This window comes from Oncorhynchus keta, chromosome 6, assembly GCF_023373465.1.
Source record: "Oncorhynchus keta strain PuntledgeMale-10-30-2019 chromosome 6, Oket_V2, whole genome shotgun sequence".
NCBI lineage: Eukaryota > Metazoa > Chordata > Actinopteri > Salmoniformes > Salmonidae > Oncorhynchus > Oncorhynchus keta.
Genome location: NC_068426.1, coordinates 17,575,585 through 17,598,660, shown reverse-complemented (window position 1 = coordinate 17,598,660; position 23,076 = coordinate 17,575,585). Strand labels below are relative to the sequence as shown.

General features: G+C 41.0%; 1 long non-coding RNA gene across 1 annotated transcript; it reads right to left on the bottom strand.

Moving 5' to 3' along the window:
- Positions 1-15,301: 15,301 nt before the first annotated feature.
- Positions 15,302-19,922, bottom strand: LOC118385645 (uncharacterized). Its single transcript, XR_004826070.1, has 2 exons — positions 19,682-19,922; positions 15,302-16,065 (listed from the first exon to the last, which is right to left on the bottom strand). It is a non-coding gene; the product is annotated as an uncharacterized LOC118385645 (long non-coding RNA).
- Between the last annotated feature and the right edge of the window lie 3,154 nt (positions 19,923-23,076).

The following is a 23,076-nucleotide window of genomic DNA, read 5'->3' as shown; positions in this document are numbered from 1 at the left end:
CCTTCTACAGGCAATGGAGGAGGCTTGTGGAGACATCGATCAGGGGTGATGTCAGGCCTGGATACGACCAGAACCACAAAGAAGGCGAGATGTAGCCTAATTTTTATTTCTGTTCTTTTTTGTTTCTAGCACAAATTTTAGAACATAAAAAAAAAAAATGTTTTTAAAAAACTTTTCCCCCTTATTTGTGTTAATAGTGTGTTATGTTCGGAATACACATCAATACTTTACACATTTGGATACCTGTGTGTATGTGTGTTTACTACATGAATGACAAAACTTTCTTGCAAACTGCTATGCCCTGCACACAGAAAAAGCCAAGTGTTTTTCATTTATACTTTCAGTGTGTAGTTTTGTGTGCTTATTCAAATTATGGTTTGTGTGGATTGTATTGACACAAAAACAAAAACTTTTTAAAGTTTGAAGAGTTTTGCAAGAATTGTTTGCTTTTGCAAGAGATGTATACTGTTTTGCTGGTTTAGTGAAAGGGTTTGTGGTTAGTGTGTAGAGTTTTTCAAAAATAGCCTATAGTTTCAAAGATCGTGCTTAAGCAATCAGAAAAAATCTAATACCATCGTCCCAGAACTGCTACAAAACAAATTCTCCCAGCTGAACGTGTCCAGCTCCATCTGTCAGTGGATCAGACTTCCTGTCCAACAGGACACAACACGTGAAGCTGGGAAAAGACCTTTCGTACTCTTTATCCCTCAGCACCAATGCACCACAGGGATGCGTGCTCTCACCTCTACAATACTCACTCAGCGCCAATGACTCCACCTCCAACAATGCATCGGTCAAACTACTGAAGTTTGCAGATGACACTACTCTGGCCGGTCTCATCACCGACGGCGATGAGTCCTTGTAACCTAGAGAGGTCTACCGGTTAGTGGCCTGGTGCAGTTACAATAACCTGGAACTTAAAACAGAAAAAAAAACATGGAAATGGTGGTTGACTACAATAAACTTATGGAAAATAGAAAGGAAAACGCTGCACACTGCTGCTCATGGTCCCGGTGATATTTATTTACAACAACGTTTCGACCTTTATGTCTTCATCAGGCATCCATATCCCAGGTGGGGTGGAAGGTCCTATATATATATATAATATGGGGCAGTACTCAGTGCCATCACTTCCTGAAACAGGAGGTAAAAAATGTATAACATAGTTTCACAATATTAACATTCAATGTATCAAAATATATGATCATCCACAGGGAACGTGATCAATATTTACAGTAATATACATACACATACAATATTCAATTAGGATTAAAAAAAACACCATTTAGAAATATTGAAACTATAAAAATGGTTTCAAGTCAAACTCCTCGTTAAGGCCAAGAGGAGACAGTGTGTTGAGCCTGTGGATCCAGAAAGATTCCATTTGAAGAAGTTTCCTCTCAATGTCCCCTCCCCTGTGTGACATCTTGACCATTTCTATTCCAATGTATCTCGGAGAACTAATAGGATGTCCAGCTTGTACAAAATGAGCAGCAACCAGATTTGTTTTCTCATCTGTCCATATATATTGCTGCAGTGCTCACTGATTCGTGTCTTAAGGCTTCTACGGGTTTTCAGACCACAAGGACAGACCACAAGGACATTTCAACATGTAGATAACATTTGTGGACATAGGGGTAATGTTAGGAATTTTATGAATAATGACTAAACAATATCTACATTTGAAATAGAACTATAACTAATCAAACTCTACTCTGTTTTATTATATCTGATTAATAATATTAATTCATAAGGAAGGGATTGTGGAGCATGAAACAGGGGGTAATTCAATTAAATAAATACCATTCCAGCCAGGTTGGAGAGGACTGGAATTGTGGGTTTTTAAGTAAGCAAAAAGGGGTCGTTAACCTATGGTTGAACCGACTCAACTTAGCTCTGGGATGTTTAGATAAGGCAGTGTGTGTTTTCTTAGGTTTTCCATTGGCTGGAACTGTCTGCTGAATGGTGATGGATGAAGACTTCAGAAGTTTAATCTCGATTTAACTGTGTGTCTGGAGTGAGAGAGAGAAGGGGCGGGAATAAACTTTTGAACTGTTGGGAGAAAGGACGTTTTATAACCTATGACGTCATATTTTGTATATAAACTGTTGTTCGTGGTTACATGGCAGCGCGCTCAGAAAATAAATACCATTATCTAATTTTTATAAGACTGGTCTCTGTCTATTTTATGCAAATAGGAATCTTACAAATTCTTATGAAATAGACTGAGTGATTTAAGTAATGTACAATTATAGGAATTATGAAATTCCAGTGACAGGTAATCAGGCCAATGATCTTAAATCTTTGTCCTGTGTGTGGGGGGGGGGGGTGCATTGAGCACATTGGCCACATTTGTAATGACCCTCCTTGTCCAAAAAAGTTTCCCTTTTCTCTGGTGGTTAATTAGATTTAACCACAATATCTCTCACGTTTGGGGGTCTTCTAAAAACCATACGTGGGGGATATTTAAAAATGGGTTTCAATTGTGGGTCAGTATCAATAATGTACTAGTGCTTCCGGATAATGTCCTTAAATGCCTTCCCCAATGGTGAGTATTGGGTGAAGCATGATGGTACATGTTCTGCTTTTTCTTTGACTTTTGGTTGAAGGCTTTCCAACTGTGTTAGTCCTTCAAAATGATCATTGGCATGTTTTAATATACACAATTGTCTTTGTACCCCGTGTCATGACGCTGCCCTTTTTGGGTATAGCAAGCCCCATCCCCCTCTCCCTGTCCCTGTCCCCCCCTTGCTTCCTTCAACTAGGCTGCTGTAGTCAAGAGAGAGGTCATAAATTCCTGAGAAGACCCTGCCACATGGCCACATAGTATAAGAGACAAAGGAATTTCTTCCACCTCACAGAACTTGAGGTACGTATACATTCAAATTGGTTGTGTGTGTGTTCCCATTTGAAGAAGCTACAGAGCGCCTCCGGTAGTGGTCTTTAGCGTCCGAGCAATGAGTGATAAATTCCAGATTTAGTCCGTTACGGTACTACTTCTGTCAGTCAATATTAATTCATAGAGCCAGTAAGGTTCGGAATTAGAAGATAGAACTTCGGGGTTCGAGCCAAAGTATTTAGCTGCCTACCGCACTACACCAGTGTGGACAGACTACAGGCATACCCGTATTATGTACCGTGTCGCTCCGGTCAACATAACGCTAGCAAAGTATGCCGAATGGGTTAATGTGAGACGTCACTAGTAAACCCACCCTTTCCATGGTGAGAGGACCCTATTTGGTGCTTAGAACATGATTTAGCTGGCACAAGAGGCTAAGCTAACAGAGAGGGAACATTTTTCACTTCCTGTGTTCTGTTTAAATTCCTCCGCCTTGCGCAACGGAAGTCCCGCCCTTTGTACATCTGTTTGATTTCAGCATTCTGCATCACTGGTGGTGAAGAATCTCAAGTACATCTCTTCAAAGAAGTGTTGGAATCACGTTAAAAGAATCCAGCAATCTCAATTGCTTGGATCTCATTCAATTTATTTATTTAAATTGTTGGACATACCTTTCTAGGTTCTTCCAATTAAATGAGACACCTTAAACGTTGCAATAGTAACCTAGATGAACCAACTTCCCAGGTGAATTTAAAGTTTCATTACCAGATTTCATATTCAGGTTTGATTATTCATTCAATTTGATCAATCAGTCAAATCTGCTTCTGCAAAGCACAATCAATCAGTCCCACCTCCAGCGGGAATCCCATATGGTTTTGGCCTGAGGGGAAAGTGTACCATAGTGGTAAATGTACCTAACATTACCTTTATGATAATCCAGCAATCGCAATCTCAATTGCTTGGGTATTATCGTCTCATTGATTGATTTATTTAAATTGTCGAACATACTAGGTTCTTCCAGTTAAATGAGACACTTTAAGCTTTGCAATAGTAACCTAGATGAACCAACTTCCCAGGTTAATTTAAAGTTTAATTCCCAGATAGCCTATACAGGTATGATTAATCATTATCATTGATTAATTCAATTTGCTTTGGCAAATTCATTCACGTCAAACTTCCACAGTACTGTCCAGTACTGATGGTTCATTAACGTCTATAAATAGATTAAAATCTGAAAATTTGGAAAATTAGGAAAAACTATTTTTCCTTTCAAATGTTCTAATAATGAGCAAGCTATCAGAGGGGGTAGTCCCCACTCGCCCGCTAATTAGTGAACCTCCACCCGCAAATGGATTGATCTCTGACCTCAGCAGCGATATCAACCCTAATTATGCCATTAGTGGAAAAGCAGACAACAACACTTTCCAAAATCAACCATCGGGTGCAGGCCTCGTAAAGGTTCTCTCCAGTCTAGCCCTGATGTCTTGCCACCCGAGATTGGCATCTGTCCAATACCGCAGTGCACAGCTGAAGCACAGCAGGTAATGGTAGACATAAAGGGACAGGTGGAGAGAACCGGGAAACCAATGACAAATGCAGAAAAGGGAAAATTCTGCTAGCTATGGAACTGCGCTTGAAAACTGAACAATTAAATGTAATTGCAAAAATGTATGACGATGAACAAGCACAAGCTCTTCAACAAAATCGTCTTCTATAGGAACAAAATCATATGCTACAGGAACAACTCGATTTAGCCAAAACTAATATGATGATGGTCACGCCAAACTAGATAAATCTGAAGAGTTATCTACAAACAGGAGCGCTCAACTTGATAACATGCATGCAGCTTTGTTGAACGTTACTCAAAGTAACACGGTGGGACCTAGAACAAGCATCTCTGTTTTGTCCGAGTTTAAAAGTAGAAAGTTTGCAGCCATCCACTTCCTTATCAAAAACTTGTTCTTATTCTGTCGGTATCGATAGTCTAAGAGTTTAACCACGTGGTATGGTTAAAAGATTCAGCAATGGTCTACAACCTTCGTCCTCTCCTAATGGAGAAAAACATGGTCTGGTGATAATTTCTCAAAGTTGGGTTTTATTCGGAATTGCAGAAAAGGGGCTGTCCCAGGATGCCTGACCCTAACTGGGCTCAGGGGCGGTCCTCTGATTTAGTTCAAATAATAAGGGATTTGGATTTTCCTTCATTAAACAGTCCAAAATCATATTACACAATTTTACAAACAGTATCATACTCACTCATTCATCTTATTCAACAATTAGATGTAAACCTCATATCTGAGGCTATTATATAAACAGCGTTATGGTAATGTGGCTACACCCATGAGCTTCCCCAAATTGTAACAAATGGACCAGTTCGTAGCTGGATTCTTCACCGATCTTTTATACTTTCTCCGGAACATGAAATTTGTTCGTACTTCAAGTTCTGTGAGGTGGAAGAAATTCCTTTGTACTCTATGAAAATTTACTCTGCCTCTTATACTATGTGGCCATGTGGCAGGGTCTTCTCAGGAATTTACGACCTCTCTCTGACCACAGCAGCCTAGTTGAAGGAGGCAAGGGGGAGGCAGGGAGAGGGGGATGGGGCTTGCTATACCCAAAGAGGGCAACATCATGACATACCCCCCCTGGTGGTTTGGATCTTGTTTGTCCTGCAAGTTACAAATCATCATAAAATCATGAACACGTGATATAGACACGTGACAAGGTTCATTCGTCTACAACAGCAACACGTACTAAATGACTATGCTAAACTTGCCAGCTTTGAAATTAGAATTCAGTGGTTCTGCGACTCGCAAACACGATAGCTCACTGGCTAACACCGTCAAACAACCTCGGAACGAACACCCACAAGCTTACTATCATAGGCTTTGTTCAGCCTACTTTGGCCTACTCACTGAAACAGGCATGGAAGACCTGTTATTATTTAAACAAATGTTCCTGTCGAACATGTAACCTACCTTGATTGCCTACTTGGGCCCTGCCGCCCACGTTGGTTTGCCTATCTTACAACTCAGAGAGCTTGCAAGCACAGCTTTTGAGGCATCAAAAGTTCACAACGCTCAGAGCCCTGACCACTCGGTTTTGAAGTTTGACCAGGAGCACTCACTCCAGTTAGAGGGTGCATTATCAGGTATTGGAGCGTTGAGAGATGACGCACAACAACAGTTTCTACCACAAAACCATAATTCCAATAACCTCCGCGGTCGAAATGACTGTAAAGTACGTCGCCATCAACATGACTACCACTACAATCAACCTGTTCACTACGTTCCTGCACCCAACCCACAAAAAGTTTCAGAGCACAAGGGTAACAAAGGGTTGAAGGACGATCAAAACGTAGACCAATGTTCTCCAGAAGTTCCACTATGGGATGAACTAAAGCGAGAACAATTTGAGAAAAGGGTAAAAGATAAGTCACAAGGACTAGACGAGGAATTACCGGACACCAGGTCCGCAGGAATTAACACACATAGCAAGGACGTTAAAGTTAAAATTTCTCCCGCTCTCATTCAAGACCCTATCCAGGGCTCGCTTGATCAAGAAACAAGCCCCCGGGCTTTGTCTATAGACTCTGATACAAAGGTTGCAAAGAAAATGGTCAAACGCTTCGTTAAAGCCAAGCCCACTCAAAATCGGAAAAGTCAATCTGCTTCCACCTTGAACAGAAATGGCACATCACGTCCTTGCGAACGACCACTCCACTTTGTGGGGAATATGTCCACTAACCACGAATCTAAACGGCCATACCTGGAAACAGTCCTGGAGGACTGCTTAACTTGTCATGCGCTAATTGATTCTGGTGAGACAATATCACTCATCTCTCAAACATTGTTTGATGATCTAAAAAGGGCTTTGAAGCCAACTAAACGTTGGTTAAAAGTGGAACGATGCGACACTACACTTCGAGGGGTCACTCAGACTACCTCGTCTCTCATATTGAGAGTCATGCTGAAACTACACTTCAAGGACATATCGCTCGTTCACCCTGTGTATGTTACCAGCCTCAAAACTGTAACCCTGCTACTTGGAGCAGACTTGATGGATCAGTTACTGCCATTGATGGATTGGAAAACCAACCATTTATGGTCACAGGCCACAGTGCCTTCTCCACTGACCACACTGTCTTCCCCTAACGCTAGCTGCAACGCAGTCATTCACAAGGGGTATCTGTCGAAAGCACCCCTTGGGAAAAATACGTTTAGAAACCTCTTGGGGCAGAATCCGATCCAAGGAGATATTACGATATCTCTACACATTCCATCAGCCAACCTGATTGACCATTCTTTTCATGATTTCGAGCCAGCTGTCTCTGTGAATACGCAACTTCCCTCCTCCTTGCAGTCGTGCAATACGGTAGTTGAGATGGACTCCTCTTGCCCTTCGGACACTTCCGCAAGCACTGCGGCAGTCTCAGCAAGAAAAACATTGATGCGCAGAGTATACTCTGCTTCCGATGATACACCTTCCACTTTGTTGGGGACTGTCACCCCTTACAATGATCCTTATGTAATACATGTATCACTAGCCACTTTAACTATGCCACTTTGTTTACATACTCATCTCATATGTATATACTGTACTCGATACCATCTACTGTATCTTGCCTATGCTGCTCTGTACCATCACTCATTCATATATCCTTATGTACATATTCTTTATCTCCTTACACTGTGTATAAGAAAGTAGTTTTGGAATTGTTAGTTAGATTACTTGTTGGTTATTACTGCATTGTCGGAACTAGAAGCACAAGCATTTCGCTACACTCGCATTAACATCTGCTAACCATGTGTATGTGACAAATAAAATTTGATTTGATTAATGGCGTCAGTCCAGCAACTGACCCGATGACTCCCACTGGTGAAACACTTTGCGATATCACAGACCGATATCCTCGTCTCAGTTCGCAGGTACTGAAGAGGTTGCCACACGGGACGCAGTGGTGACTGACATGCCTCGACAGCCACTTAGCATTTTGAAGCACAAACACCAGGAGATTTGGTTGAAAGGTTACAGCCATTCTCATAACGCGGCCGCTGACAACTCGTACATAGGGTCCGACCTTTTCGTTTGCGCCTCGGACACCAACACCACCCGCTGGTGGGGGGGTCCGAAGACACAAAGGGGGGAATAGTAGCCCAGACCCATGATGAGCCTCATCGAGGCCGGTGGGGGGGTCGAGACTACGGACGACACTGTACGAGGCCGCCAGAGCATAAATCAAATCTAGTTGTAAACTCCCCTATGAGAACAGTGAGGTGCAGACAGGCCCCTAGATGTGGATTATCTTAGATCACATCTAAGATAGTACTGAGGTGTACCACACTGGTCGTAAAGGAAGTCCAGTGGACTTGTCCACCTCCAAAACAAATGGCAGCAATAATCATTCCTTGCCATGTGTAGGTTCAACTACAATACAACTAGTAAAATGTTCCAATCATGTGTTCCAGTAGTATAATATTTCAGAATAAATCGGTAGGGTAACTGGTCTCTTTGAGCACCAGTACCAATACCAGCGACAGTCAGTCCAGCTACAATCAGTAAGAAGGTTAGAGACCTAACCAATCAAATTACCCTTAACAATAGCGACATAGGAGTCACTCAGAGTGCAACACGTGGAAGGGAATCTCCAGTGCACTCTTCCAATGGTTAACACACACGTCACTAATAAATAGAATCCTCCATTCAGGAAGAAAATTATTAGAAGTCATTAACCACGATCACACCACGTACGACTGGTCCAATACTTAAAAAGTACTTCCGTCGTGGGGTTAGCTCCTCCGTGGATGACATAGCTATGAAATAGACTTCATACCTATCACCACTACAATAGTGGAAGACAGTGACTTGTAGTAAAAACTACTCCAGACTCCCTCGACACAAATTCTGACGGACCTCCAGGCATTGACCTGAAAATTATCTGACTACGTCAGACTCATTCTGAACAAATTGTAATCTGCCAGGATACTTGGTTTTCTTCCCTTGACATGCACGCTTGTGTAAGCATAAACGCACATGCACAACGGAACATCCAATTAGGATTTATGCTAGGATCACTTAAGGGTCCAAGCAAAATACCAGCCTTAGTAAAGTTGAACATTTACTTATAGGCCTTTGACTCTACAGCACTCACCAGTTTTCTTCCCAGAAGTCCATAGGTCATCCCTGTAGACTGCCCAAAACTAGTGCCTTACAGCTGTAAACTTATCATATAGTTATCAACTTAGGATAGTGCCTAAGCAACACACCAAGTAGGAAAACCCTAGATATGGCATTAGAGACAATGCCATGATAGTCATTTTGCCAGAACATTGGACGTATATAGAATACAGTCCAATTAGATAATTTTTGTGTGAGAACTATATTTTGTATATCTTTTGTTTATGCTTTCATTCCTTTTCGGTTCAGTTCCTTTGACACTTAGGAAGTGATAGAGCCATTAACAAAGACCCCATACAACCATAACTTAGTGCCACAACGCCGCTCATTGGGGAATGAATGTAATTATATATATTTCCTGAGTGTGTGTGCGTTACTTTACAGTCATTTCGACCGCGGAGGTTATTGGAATTATGGTTTTGTGGTAGAAACTGTTGTTGTGCGTCATCTCTCAACGCTCCAATACCTGATAATGCACCCTCTAACTGGAGTGAGTGCTCCTGGTCAAACTTCAAAACCGAGTGGTCAGGGCTCTGAGCGTTGTGAACTTTTGATGCCTCAAAAGCTGTGCTTGCAAGCTCTCTGAGTTGTAAGATAGGCAAACCAACGTGGGCGGCAGGGCCCAAGTAGACAATGAAGGTAGGATACATCTTCGACAGGAACATTTGTTTAAATAATAACAGGTCTTCCATGCCTGTTTCAGTGAGTAGGCCAGAGTAGGCTGAACGAAGCCTATGATAGTAAGCTTGTGGGTGTTCGTTCCGAGGTTGTTTGACGGTGTTAGCCAGTGAGCTATCGTGTTTGCGAGTCGCAGAACCACTGAATTCTAATTTCAAAGCTGTGGCAAGTTTAGCATAGTCATTTAGTACGTGTTCCTGTTGTAGACGAATGAACCTTGTCACGTGTCTATATCACGTGTTCATGATTTTATGATGATTTGTAACTTGCAGGACAAACAAGATCCAAACCACCAGGGGGGGTATGTCATGATGTTGCCCTCTTTGGGTATAGCAAGCCCCATCCCCCTCTCGCTGCCTCCCCCTTGCCTCCTTCAACTAGGCTGCTGTTTTCAGAGAGAGGTCGTAAATTCCTGAGAAGACCCTGCCACATGGCCACATAGTGTAAGAGGCAGAGTAAATTTTCATAGAGTACAAAGGAATTTCTTCCACCTCACAGAACTTGAGGTACGAACAAATTTCATGTTCCGGAGAAAGTATAAAAGATCGGTGAAGAATCCAGCTACGAACTGGTCCATTTGTTACAATTTGGGGAAGCTCATGGGTGTAGCCACATTACCATAACGCTGTTTATATAATAGCCTCAGATATGAGGTTTACATCTAATTGTTGAATAAGATGAATGAGTGAGTATGATACTGTTTGTAAAATTGTGTAATATGATTTTGGACTGTTTAATGAAGGAAAATCCAAATCCCTTATTATTTGAACTAAATCAGAGGACCGCCCCTGAGCCCAGTTAGGGTCAGGCATCCTGGGACAGCCCCTTTTCTGCAATTCCGAATAAAACCCAACTTTGAGAAATTATCACCAGACCATGTTTTTCTCCATTAGGAGAGGACGAAGGTTGTAGACCATTGCTGAATCTTTTAACCATACCACGTGGTTAAACTCTTAGACTATCGATACCGACAGAATAAGAACAAGTTTTTGATAAGGAAGTGGATGGCTGCAAACTTTCTACTTTTAAACTCGGACAAAACAGAGATGCTTGTTCTAGGTCCCAAGAAACAAAGAGATCTTCTGTTGAATCTGACAATTAATCTTAATGGTTGTACAGTCGTCTCAAGTAAAACTGTGAAGGACCTCGGCGTTACTCTGAACGCTGATCTCTCTTTTGAAGAACATATCAAGACCATTTCAAGGACAGCTTTTTTCCATCTACGTAACATTGCAAAATCAGAAACTTTCTGTCCAAACATTATGCAGAAAAATTAATCCATGCTTTTGTCACTTCTAGGTTAGATTACTGCAATGCTCTACTTTCCGGCTACCCGGATAAAGCACTAAATAAATGATCATATTACTCCAGTGCTAGCCTCCCTACACTGGCTTCCTGTCAAGGCAAGGGCAATTTTCAAGGTTTTACTGCTAACCTACAAAGCTTTACATGGGGTTGCTCCTACCTATCTCTCTGATTTGGTCCTGTCGTACACACCTACACGTACGCTATGGTCACAAGAAGCAGGCCTCCTAATTGTCCCTAGAATTTCTAAGCAAACAGCTAGAGGCAGGGCTTTCTCCTATAGAGCTCAATTTTTATGGAATGGTCTGCCTACCCATGTCAGAGACACAAACTCGGTCTCAACCTTTAAGTCTTTACTGAAGACTCATCTCTTCAGTGGGTCATATGATTGAGTGTAGTCTGGCCCAGGAGTGGGAAGGTGAACGGAAAGGCTCTGGAGCAACGAACAGCCCTTGCTGTCTCTGCCTGGCCGGTTCCCCTCTTTCAACTGGGATTCTCTGCCTCTAACCCTGTTACAGGGGCTGAGTCAATGGCTTACTGGGGCTCTTTCATACCGTCCCTGGGAGGGGTGCGTCACTTGAGTGGGTTGAGTCACTGATGTGGTCTTCCTGTCAGGGTTGGCGCCCCATGCTGGTCATTTATGAACATTTAAACATCTTGGCCATGTTCTGTTATAATCTCCACCCGGCACAGCCAGAAGAGGACTGGTCACCCCACATAGCCTGGTTCCTCTCTAGGTTTCTTTCTAGGTTTTGGCCTTTCTAGGGAGTTTTCCCTAGCCACCGTGCTTCTACACCTGCATTGCTTGCTGTTTGGGGTTTTAGGCTGGGTTTCTGTACAGCACTTTGAGATATCAGCCGATGTACGAAGGGCTATATAAATACATTTGATTTGATTTTGATATGATATTAATTACTAGTCTGCAGCTAGGAATTCAGTATCATTGAACGCGAAGAACGACAACCGCCGAAACATCCATTCTATATCAAATTAATGAATATCACTCTGAACTATCCCCTCTAACCAAGGCAGAGAGAGAGAGAGAGAGAGAGAGAGAGAGAGAGAGAGAGAGAGAGAGAGAGAGGGGACGAAACTCTCCAACAGAAACAACCTTTTCAACAAAGATCCCGACGACACACTGAGCGTAAATATATATATTGATTGCAATTGTTCCCGAATGAGTTAGCATTTATGTGCAAAGGATTAGCATTTCAATTATTAGAATTATCAACTTTGTAGTGCCTCATCTCAGTTGTCCCCCACTTCCACTTTTGTCTAACAAGCCGCGATGCCGGTTTAGCCCACTAGGGCACATTCCCCTATCATTTCTTGTAACCACATTTACCTTGTTTGTTTGTTTATGCATTTCTGTGAATTACTTAGTTAGTAATAAATAAATGATTTAAGACAATTGATGTATAGATGACTCATAGTGAAGACGGGGTTCGTGCAGATAACCAACAATTTACGATGTTTGGAATGAGACTAACGTGAGGTAAAGTAAATAATTGATTCATCAGAAGACTATGGATCAGATATGAAAATATCTGAAAGGTTATATTAGGAAATTATAACCTTGTAATCTGAATATTTTTCCTTAGTGAAATCGATTACAGTTCCATGATTAATCAGTTGATCGCGTAATACTAATTACAGAGAATCTTTGATAAAACTAAGTCTTCAATTTAATGATAGTAAAGACACGACACCCCTTTCCTTAAATCTTTGTGTGAGGTCCGTGGTCTGTTTCTGATAAGAGGCATCAGAGCTGCATATTCTTCTGATACGACTTAATTGACTTATATGGAGACTTTTAATAAGTGGACGTGTTTGAAAGCTGTCACCTCTAAGGAGGGTATTTCTGTCTGTAGGTTTCCTATAGAGATCTGTAGAGAGGGAGGTTTTGTCCTTAATAACCATCACATCAGGAAAACTGATTTGTGATAGGTCATAGTTAATGGTGAAGTGAAAGTGTTCATTCATAGAGTTTAGCATGGAATTCCAAAAGTTCTTCCTGGGTGCCTGTACAGATCATGAAAATGTCCTCCACATATCTCAGAATTAGGAGAATATTGGAGGTCTGAAATCAGCACCACCTGTTTTCAAACATTTCTAGATACAGGTTAGCATAATTGGGAGCCCTAGTGCTCCCCATCTCTGTCCCTTTAGTCTGGAAGAAGAAGTCTCCTCTGAAGAGAAAATAGTTGGAGGTTAGTACCAGTTCAGCCAAGTCCACAATGCAATTGGTGCTGGGAAGAGCATTAGGGGGATGTTCATTGAGGTAGAACATGAGGGCCTCTAGGCCGCCCTGATGGGGGATGTTTGTATATAGACTGGTAACATCAAAAGTACACAGAATAGAATTTTCAGGTATATGGTCCACAGATTTATACAAATTAATAAAACCAATAGAGTCTCTAGTGTATGTGGGGAGGGAGATCGCCCCGGGTTTCACAAAATGGTCTACAAAGGTAGAGATATTCTCTGTCAAATATCCGTTACCTCTCACAATGGGCCTGCTTGGTATAGGTGGTGTCATGCTCTTGTGAATTTTGGGTAGAGCGTATATGACAGATGTGGTTGGACAGTCAACTTTCATAAACTCATATTCTGTCTTTGAATTTCCCCTTCATTCAAAAAACTGTGACACTTTATCATGGATCAGCGATTTGAATTGATTAGAAGGGTCATTTGGGAGTCTTTTGTCAAATTCATCATCAGAATGTCCTTTTCATAGTCTGCTGCATTTAGTATCACTATTGCACCTCCTTTGTCAGCAGGTTTTATAATGATACTGGAGTCATTTTTTCAGTTCCATAAGAGATTATTTCTCTGCTTTGGACATATCGTGGAAAACCTTGTATTGTTTTTTCTCAGCCAGGAGATGATGTACATCTTTCTCAACTAGGCGGAAATATGTTTCAAGAGAGGGATTTCTTTTGGGTGCTAAAAATGTGCTTTTCCTCTTAAAATATGTATTCTTCCTTATTCATGTCCTCAGGGTGAGAGTCAGGTTCATTGCCATTCAGGTTATCAATGGGGAAAACATTAGCATTGTTTCCTGTCTGGTTATTAATATCGTTCAATAGATTAACATTGGCAGGTGCATAGGGAGCAACCCCATTACCAAAAAACTCAGTCAATCTCAAACTGCAGAAAACGTTTGAAAGTCTATAAATGTATCAAAGTCCTTGGCCTGTGTTGGGACAGATGATAATCCCTTACCGAGGGCAGATGAACATGTATAAGAAATAGACCTGTTTGGCAAGTTTATTACAGGAAACCTCTTCAAAGGGAATCTTTCTGGATCCAAAGGCTCAATAAATATAACCTGGGAACATGAGCAGCAGTGTGCTGTGTTTTCCTTTCTGTTTTCTATGCATGATAGATGACCCCTGTACCATGTTTGACTATGATCGTTTTTAGTGTCTCAAAACTCAATTTCAGTGTTCTACAATGTGGTCCAAAAAAAATATGGATTTTGTATTATTGTATCACTCTGACAGTGACACTTACATTTTTCTAACTCTACTTAGTCAGTCCTCTTTCTTCATGGAGTTTACTGTTTGAGGTCAAACTATTGACACTGTTGACATATCACACACACACATAAAATATATTTCTTATTAAGTGCACTATGAAACTCCTCTGACTGGTAATATCCCTGTGAGATTCCTGAAGTGACTCATCCAGGGACCGCAATGTGAAAATTAAAGTAAGTTCATGACGTTTTCCCAGCACAAAGGTGATTTCATATAAACTGAAGAGACCTTAGGAAGATTTGTAGAACTAAGTGATAAAGTAAGATTGGGGAAAAGGTGTGGGAGTGGAGTCTGGGAATATTTTTGCTTTCACTTTTAAAAGCCCCTCCCTTGCAGGTTTATGTTAAAACACAACTCATCCTGTGGCAACACTCAGGAATACTAAGCTTCTACCAGACTAGACAACGTCTGTACAATTCTTGAATTTATAGAGACATTTTTTTCACTTACTCTCATGCACTTATAACAGGTATTATAAACTGGGTGGTTTGAGCCCTGAATTCTGATTGGCTGACAGCCGTGGTATATCAGACTGTATACCAAGGGTATGACAAAAAAAATATTTTTACTGCTGTAATTACTTTGGTAATCAGTAAGGCACCTCGGGTTTGTGGTATATGGCCAATATACCACGGCTAAGGGCTGTATCCGAGTGCTCCGTGTTGCGTCGTACTTAAGAACAGCCCTTAGCTGTAGTTATTGGCCATATACCACACCCTCTCGGACCTTATTGCTTAATTATATTATTTAAACAATCAGAGAGTGTTTTCAATCTTTATTTCCAAGGTTGGCAACAAAGCAATTGTATTGTCTTCAAATAACTTGCAAATGTATATCAAACAGAATATTATCAGGGGTTACACAAATACATCATAGGTTTCTGACAATTTATCAAACATATCAATGAGTTCATTTGCTCCATCTAAACCCCTGTGTGTGCTCAGTAGGATAGACACAGCAGTGGCCTACAGAACTGACAGGCAGTTGTGTTGCAGACACTGGCTGTCAATTCATAGGTCATCACCATGCATCCCAGGCATCCCTACTCTGAATTCAAACCAAAGTTTGGAGGGCATACATATCTTCACATGATGCTGTCATTGAAAACAAGGAGCCCATATCTCTTGAATGATCTAGAGACTGTTCTTAATAATACAAAATCAAAAAATACATGACAATGTGGTGAAAGCAGATATAACTGAGTTCAACCGAAAGAGGAGAAACATCAGAACAGCCATAATAAATAAGGACTGTGATATTCTAAAAATGGATTCCATGTCAGAGCTGGCTAGGGGGTGACTCTCTGCAGGTAACAGCATCTCCACTGGAACACAGACAACTTCCACATGGAGTTGCTGTTACAGCCAGCAAGCACCAGATTTGTCCACAAGCTGTTCATAGCACACGATGCCTCCTACAGGATAACAATATTACTGCATTCATGCAACATTTAGCTCGTCCCATTTATTGAGGTCACACCTTCAGTTGTTTCTGGTGGGCGTATGATATCTCACTTTGAAATACCTGAAACAGAAGTACATATAAGGTCAATTACAGGGAATTTACGTGGGGTTAAGGCAGGACTCTGACTTAGTCATTCGGTACTGGTACATGTGAGGAGCCTGCAATTGCAACTGACTTTGACCTGTCATTCCCCCTCTACCATCTTTATGACCGGCTATAGTCAACATCATAGCACACAAAGGCCAAGGCCTGTCTAGATAACAGGGTTTTATGGTGGCTGTCAACATAAGGGTGCATTGAGGATTGTGAACACAAGTTGAACATAATGGGTGTGTCTGGCTTCTCAATAACTATGTTCCCTTTTTAATCCTACTTTTACTTCACCATCAAATGTATTTAGTGTTTGGTATACTGATCATTTATTCCTGTTGGAATATTGTTACTCATTTATTTATTTTATTTCTCTCCCCTATCATGCTCAGCATTCCCTCTCCTGCTCTGATACCTCTGAATACTTTTCCTCGTAGTAAACCTCTCTATCTTGGTAAAAACAAAACAATAAAGCAATTAAAAAACAGTGACACTGACCCTGACGCCCCAGTCTGACTCATCGCACTTGTTGTTAGGCACACTCTCAAACACTGCCTTTTTCCTATTTTCTATCTCTCATCCATTTATCATTGTGTGTTGGCCGTGTGCCTCAGTTGGTAGAGCATGTTTCTTACCATGCTGAATGTCATGGGTTTGGTGAAAAATCTGTCAATGTGCTCTTGAGCAAAGCACTTAACCCTAGTTGCTCTGGATAAGAGTGTCTGTTAAATGACCAAAATGGCTGTAGGTAGCTTTGGATAAAAGCATCTGCTAAACGGCCTACATTCTTCTTATTTTTATTTCACAAGGTAAGCCAGTTGAGAACAAGTTCTCATTTACAACTGCAACCTGGCCAGGATAAAGCAAAGCAGTGCGACACAAACAACACAGAGTTACACAAGGGATAAACAAACGTACAGTCAATAACACAATAGAAAAGTCTATATACAGTGTGTGCAAATGTAGTAAGATTAGTGAGGTAAGGCAATAAATATGCCATAGTGGCGAAATAATTACAATTTGGCAATTAAACACTGGAGTGATAGATGTCCAGAAGATGAATGTGCAAGTAGAGATACTGGGGTGCAAAGGAGCAAAAAAATAAATAACAATATGGGGATGAGGTAGATGGGTGGGCTATTTACAGATGGGCTATGTACAGGTGCAATGATCGGTAAACTGCTCTGACAGCTGATGCTTAAAGTTAGTGAGGGAAATATAGGACTCCAGCTTCAGTGATTTTTGCAATTCGTTCCAGTTATTGGCAGCAGAGAACTGGAAGGAAAGGCGAGCCAAAGGAGGAGTTGGCTTTGGGGATGAGCAGTGAAATATACCTACTGGAGTTTGTGCTACGGGCAGATACTGCTATGGTGACCAGTGAGCTGAGATAAGGCGGGGCTTTGCCTAGCAAAGACTTATAGATCACCTGGAGCCAGTGGGTTTGGCGACGAATATGAAGCGAGGGCCAGCCAACGAGAGCATACAGGTCGCAGTGGTGGGCAGTATATGGGGCTTTGGTGACAAAATGGATGGCACTGTGATAGACTACATCCAATTTGCTGAGTAGAGTATTGGAGGCTATTTTGTAAATGACATAGCCGAATTCAAAGATCGGTAGGATAGTCAGTTTTACGAGGGTATGTTTGGCAGCATGAGTGAAGGATGCTTTGTTGCGAAATCGGAAGCCGATTCTAGATTTAATTGGAGATGCTTAATGTGAGTATGGAAGGTGAGTTTACAGTCTAACCAGACACCTAGGTATTTGTAGTTGTCCACATATTCTAGGTCAGAACCGTCCAGAGTAGTGATGCTAGATGGGCGGGCGAGTGCGGGCAGCGATCGGTTGAAGAGCATGCATTTAGTTTAACTTGCATTTAAGAGCATTTGGAGGCCACAGAAGGAGAGTTGTATGGCATTGAAGCTCGTCTGTAGGTTAGTTAACACAGTGTCCAAACAAGGACCAGAAGTATACAGAATGGTGTCGTCTGCATAGAGGTGGATCAGAGAATCACCAGCAGCAAGAGCGACTCTTCTTCTAATATATTAACAACTTTGTCAATTGGTCTTCATGTTTAAACACTGGCCCCTCTGAAACGGCACACTATATCAACAGTAACAAACACAAGGAGCCTGGCCTTCTCATACTAAATACAACAATTTCCCTAATAATTTCCCTAATAATGAATAACCATATTCCATGTTTGTCATGGGTTTGTACAGCAGAAGAAAGTAGAATTCTTTGGAAGGGTTATCCCACTAGACACCCACTGCTTGAATCAACATTTAACCATTTAATTTCAATGAAATTAAGTTGAACTAATGTGGAATAGAAGTTAAATTGGTGCCTGTGCCCAGTGGGATGTTAAGGTTTTCACAGTACTCAAGCATGTTTATTTGAATTCAAACACTGCTGACCTACTTATTTTGTCTTGGTTAACAAAAAAAACACTAAGCAAAAGCTCAGGGTTAGTTCAAATGCTTTAAAATACATATAATGTATTACATGCCATTCTCCTGTACTCTCTGTCTCTCACACACACACACACACACACACACACACACACACACACACACACACACACACACACACACACACACACACACACACACACACACACACACACACACACACACACACACACACACACACACACACACACACACATTGAATAACAGAAATATAATTAAATCTGTTAAATGTATATCTCGAAATACTCTCTGGTTGTAAGGAACTGATTTTAAACCATCTGCTTTCCCTGAAACTGCTCTACTCCAGCTGTCACTGTATAAAACAGTGGAATGTCAAATGATGTTTGTAGGCCTATGTGGCGAAACTTATTCAAACAGCCTCTTGTTAGGACAGCCGTTTAGCCTTTGAAACTGGAAGTAGAAAAATCAAGTACTGAGGTTTGTAAGATAATAACGTTGTGTTTTCCATTTTAAAGCAAAGACTGATATTGAGAGTTTATCTTACGAACAAAGGTTAGCATGGGATGGGTTGACACCTTTTGTGGATGGATAAATAGGAATCTCAGTTTCAAGCCTTTACAGGTCCAATGCAGACATTTTTATGTCAATATCAAATCATTTCTGGGTTATAATTAAGAACCGTACTGTGATTGTTTTCTTATTAAAATCGTCAAAAAGAAACAAAAATAGCTTCTTAGCAAGGAGCAATTTCTCAAGCAAGAATTTAGCTAGGACTGTCTGGGAGTGGTCTGAGTGGAGAGGGGAAAACTAGCTGTTATTGGCAGAGAGGTTTGGAACTCTCTTTTATTGGTCTATTAACAAATTGGCCAAAACGCCATCCTTACAAAACAGGCTGAAATTTTAGCCGGTCTTTTCAAACAGCTCTTACATTTAAAGAGCATTATCCTAATTTTTACTTCTCACAGTATTATTCCAACATCATAATGTGGAAATATATATGAAACACAGGATAATCACGTTTTTGACTGAACTAGGCCTTAAGATTATTCTTATCCTATCTAACATGTCTTGTAAATGTACAGTTGTAGGACATTTAAGTCCTGAATATGAGCTAACACATTCACACAGACAAACATCATACAAGCGCAGTACTCACCTTCAGATGCAGCCGAGCCTGGCCCGGTGACTTTCATAGCACGAGGCCAAAGGTTAGGGAGCGTCAGCTTTTGGGGGGTGCAAGGATAGAAAGGCAGAAATAAGGAAAGAGCGGTCTAATGTAGCAGAAAAGTCTGATGGAAGGCAAAGCAGTGATGAACATATACACAGACAGCCTCACTAAGAGGAGAGATAGAAAGGATAAGGAGTTTAGGGTGCATTTGTCAGCAATGCAATGGCAGAGAGGGTGGCCAGTTTAAGAGACATCAGGAGTGGGAGCCAAGTTAATTATTACACTCCCAGTCAATATTTAACAGTCTCAATGCCCTGCCCCTCAATCCAACATCCTGATTCCACAGACTCACACTCAAGGTAGGGCTACAGAGAAACACACTCGTAGTTCTCGTTTGCACCATTCACAAACACACAGTCAACACACAAAAACTGTGCCAATGACAGCAGAGCACACATTGTAAAACGCATTTGTAAATCCACCATTCCATTTGTCATTACCACTGAATGTATGATTATTTGACCTCAACGTGCCTTCCCATGAATGCACTTGATCTCATTGGCTCGTCAGTGTGAGCTCCATGTTATGTGGCAGCACTGATTTATCATTAAACCCGTACTAAAGTATACAACTGAGTGGAACTCTGCACCTTGATCAATGTCAGATTTCTCCACCAACTCTGAATCAGTGCTCTGAGCGAAAATATAAATTGTTTCAATGAAAAAACACTGGTGTGGTTGGCTAACATGGTGGGGATTGTGTGGTTGGCTAACATGGTGGGGATTGTGTGGTTGGCTAACATGGTGGGGATTGTGTGGTTGGCTAACATGGTGGGGATTGTGTGGTTGGCTTGGTGGGGTAACATGGTGGGGATTGTGTGGTTGGCTAACATGGTGGGGATTGTGTGGTTGGCTAACATGGTGGGGATTGTGTGGTTGGCTAACATGGTGGGGATTGTGTGGTTGGATAACATGGTGGGGATTGTGTGGTTGGATAACATGGTGGGGATTGTGTGGTTGGATAAACTTTTGTTCTAGTTTGTGTTTTTTGGAGTCACTAGACTAGAGTCAGAAACATCCCAAACTATTCAGTGGTCGACAAGCTGGCGGCATTTTGTCAAAAAGGATTGTTACATACTGTGAAAGAAATGCAAAAAGGGGTGAAACAAATTCATGCACACACTTGTTTTACTATTCTTGTGGGGACCAAACAATTGATTCCCATTCAAAATCCTATTTTCGCTAACCCCTAACCCTAACCCAAAACCTAATCCTCAACCTAACCCCAACTCCTAACCCTACCCTAATCCAAATTCTAACCCTAAACCTAACTCCTAATCTAAAATAGCCTTTTTCCTCGTGGGGACCGGCGAAATGTCCGAACTTCTGGTCCCCACAAGGATAGTAAGACTAAAAATACACACACACACACACAAGCAAGCACACACACACACACAAGCACACACACACACACACACACACACACACACACACACACACACACACACACACACACACACACACACACACACACACACACACACACACACACACGCTCTTAATTACTGGAGTAAGCAAAGATGAAACTCAGTGAGATCATGAGGTAATAGTGCAGGGGAAGCACAAGACTCTGGACTCCAAACACTGAACAAGGGAAACAGATTTTATAATAGCATAATAAAAATGATTTTGAAGAGTGTTAATGATTGTTAAAAACAGGGTTAAAGGGTACACGTCTTTTATCAGTGCAGAGATATAATACATATCTAAAGTTACGGATATATTTCACTTCATTTCTAAGAGCACAGACCTTTTACAATTCAATTCAGCAATATCCTCTGGTTTCTCAGCTCCTACTTAATCCAACAGGCCATTGCTGTAAAATGTCATCTCTTCTCATAAAGTGTGAATGTCTACTGAGAACTGAGAGATGATTGTAATGAAAACTTCCCACGGCATCATTTTTCGTCATGTATAAAAAAAAAAGGATCCCTGCTTAGACGAGCAGAAAGAAAATACTAAATAAGCTCCACACCATTGATATGAGGAAACTGAAAACATGAATCTCACAAGCCCACAGTCTGTGTTGAGGCCCCCTCCCCTCCAATAGGTTTTGTAATACTAAAACATTCCTTCCTCCACCCTAATAAGGTCTTAGGATCAAGTACATCATCTGGCCAGTTTAGCAACAATCTTTTCCTTTTTGTGCCATTTGCACCTAAACTACTTACCCTTTCTAACTTGTCCTTATTGCGGTCTATCGACAATCAGGTGACAAACGTCATTCCCATTTTATTAGACACATGACATGTTGCAAAAGACCGTGTGGATGTGTTATTTCCCTGAGAGAACATGACACCTCTTCAGGGTATTATTTATTTTGGGACCAAAAAAATGTATTTTTCCTTGAATGTCATTTTTGAACTGAAAGTAAATGCTGGGCAATTTATTTGCAACTGACAAATAAAGAGAAAAGTCTTCTTTCTTTGAAATTGTTTCCTCCTTGATTCAGACTGGTCTTATCGGGAGTTAAGGAATGGGTGTGTCCGTGTACAGAGTCCAGTCTCCGAATGAGTCGAACACAGGTATCTTATCTAGCACACACTGCTCTCCATGAAACTAGAGAAACGTGGTGCTGTCTTCAATACACCCACAAGGTCACAAGCAACTCCTAAATCCAAGCAGGTCAATTTGAAGACATAAAACCTAATGAAACTCACACTGCAATAATGTACTTTGTCAACCACAGTGATAAGTTACACAAGGGATTGATCAATCATGGTTATAACTAATCCATTCAACCAACACTTATCGCTACACCTAGGTTTATTATACCTTGATTCCGTAAATGTAAGATAGGCCTATCTCTTGAATAAGGTAGCAATTAAATTGAATCATTCATTAGACCCTTACCCCCTAGGCTTAGAAACATCATTTCCACAGAACACACCACTGCTGGTTAAAATCTAAACAATTAACAGAGACATATTTACTCAAACTGACAAACACAAATGATAAAACACTTCTGGGCTAACTTCACAGCTTTAAAGAGCAACTGCCCCTAAAAAGGTACTTCCAATTTTGAAATCGGCCAATGTGGCATTGATGAGTCAGAAACATTTATACTAGTGTCAAAATTTACTTGTGTAAATAGAATAATTTTGGTCATGAAGTCAGTCTCTTCCAAAACAGAGATTTGTGAAATAAGAAAAGATGGTGTGTCACAGAATGAAGGTTACCGTGACACTTTTCCTTTGTTTGGGTTTATTTTCATCCTGCCATGTATATGTCAATAGCTCTTAAAATGAAAAAAACTAAAAACGATATACAAATAATTAAAGAGACAACTAAAATATGTACATGAAAACATTGTCCAAATTATTG